The sequence below is a fragment of the Pteropus vampyrus genome, unplaced genomic scaffold (genome assembly GCF_000151845.1).
Source record: "Pteropus vampyrus isolate Shadow unplaced genomic scaffold, Pvam_2.0 Scaffold7, whole genome shotgun sequence".
Lineage (NCBI taxonomy): Eukaryota > Metazoa > Chordata > Mammalia > Chiroptera > Pteropodidae > Pteropus > Pteropus vampyrus.
Window position 1 is genome coordinate 12,160,384 of NW_011888788.1, and position 2,075 is coordinate 12,162,458.

The 2,075-nt window shown below is 36.0% G+C and overlaps 1 protein-coding gene across 1 annotated transcript in view; it reads right to left on the reverse strand.

Moving 5' to 3' along the window:
* Window positions 1-2,075, reverse strand: part of KIF16B (kinesin family member 16B) — a 245,989-nt gene that overhangs the window by 147,454 nt on the left and 96,460 nt on the right. The gene's annotated exons all lie outside the window — the stretch shown is intronic.

A 2,075-nucleotide genomic window follows, 5' to 3' on the forward strand; every position in this document is an offset into this window, starting at 1 on the left:
CGGTGAGCATCACTGGTAATGTCAAAAGAAACCATGTAATGAGACATGAGAAAAATATGGCATCAGTCTTCTGATATTTCTGCCAAAATCGCATAATATTAGTTGGATCATGAGGAAGCACCAGATAAATCCCACGTCTACGTAGAGGAATATTCGATAACATATCTGACCTGCAGTTTTCAAAATTGTCAAAGTCATAAAAGTCAAGGAAGAACCAAGGAACATTTCAGACTGAAAAAGAGTGGAGAGACATGGTAACCAAATGCAACACAGGATGCCAGACTAACTACTGGACCCATAAAGGACATTGTTGAGACAAATGTCAAAACTTGAACAGAGTATGTTTTAGCGTCCTAATTTGGATGGTTGTATTGTAGTTACATATGAGAATGTCATTGTTTTAAGGAACTATGCACTGAAGTATTCAGGGGTGGTGGGGCATCGTACTAGCAATTTATTTTCAAATGCTTCTGAAATTAAAAAGTTCTTTGTACTATTCTTGCAACTTTTCTATAATACTAAAATTTTTCAAAAGATACTGATAAGTTTTCATGAAAAAATAGAAATAAGTAATTATTAAAAGAAACCATTGTGTTAAGATTTTGCATTTGAAGGGTATCTTTTTAACTTAACTTCTAAGACAACTACATGCATTTTCCTGTTTAATTCAACAAGACAATGGGTATTATAAAGAAGTCCTTCAGCAAAATGAAAGAGAAAACATCATAATAAAGCAGTCTTCACTCTTTTAACCCATTTCCTGTTTGCCCTGAGAATACTCTCAGTGGCACTTGCGGCTGGCAGCTGTACCACGGGATAATTTGCAGATTACAGTCTTAACCTTACCCCCAAAGTTTGCCACAAAATACCTCTTTTATTATTATTTTTGCATCGCTCTAGTATGCTGATAGTCTTTGGAAATGAATGACATCATTCTATTGATAGCATTCTGTTTTTAGTAGTGGTATTTCCATTTACAAAATACAGTAATTCTCGATGGCTGAAATGTCGAATCCTAGAAAACATAGCATTCACACACCAACAGTTGTTAGCCAAAGATTCATTTCATGAATCTGATTTATGTATACATTTCTGTTACATTAGGATTGGAGACAATTTCTGTTTAGAAATAACTCCCAGAAACAGTTTTTATATTTTATTTTCACATGGCTTCAGGATCAAAGAGCATGTTTATGTAAAATTAAATTAATGCTGGCAGCAAGCTGCACTTATTTTTTCTAAACAGGAAATGGGTTAATACTTAATTGATAACTAATTCTAAGATGCACAAGTTCCCTCATTAACTAGCCAACTTATATTCTAGCAACAACATATACAAAAAGCTCTGAAAACCAAAACCCAGATACCTTGATTTAGGTGTGTGGCCTCCATGATCTGAACACCATTCACCGAGCACTGAGACCCACTCAGGGGTACAAGAGTCACCGTCCCCCCAACATTTTCAAAGATACAGTGCTCACTCTCCAAGTCAAGGCCATGAAGAACTAAGTTGGAAAAAGAAAGGAGAAAGAAAAATTTTTCTTTGGTTACCTAGTACAATGATTCCCAACCTTTATTTGTTTTCCCACAATGAATACTTTTCCTTGTCCATGTAAACATTGTGAAGTGAACATTTATGTTTGGTAAGGAAACTAAATTTCAGGAGCTTGTGGCATCAACTGATAGAAATAAAGGTAACTCTTCAATGTTACCACAAAGGGTCTGGATATCACCTGCATAAAGAAATAAGTTCTGAGGTATTAATTTATTTCATCTTCAGGGGGAAAAACAGCTGAGTCACTTGTCTTAACTGAACACCACTGTGTTAGGGTTAGGATTAATACTGAATAAATTTCATTTACTAGCCACCTAAAAGTCACAGTAAAATTGAGGGAACAAAAGAGTTCTAACAGTCAAAGACCTACTGTGACGTCCACATTTACAGACACGGTGTTCCAGGAGTGGAAACAAAGGTAAACGTGGCATGGCATTGATCTTGGGAAACCCAAAAAAGTCTCCAGAAGCTGTACCGGGATGTGCACTGTCAGTCTGTGCTAATTATGGTAGAACTGGAC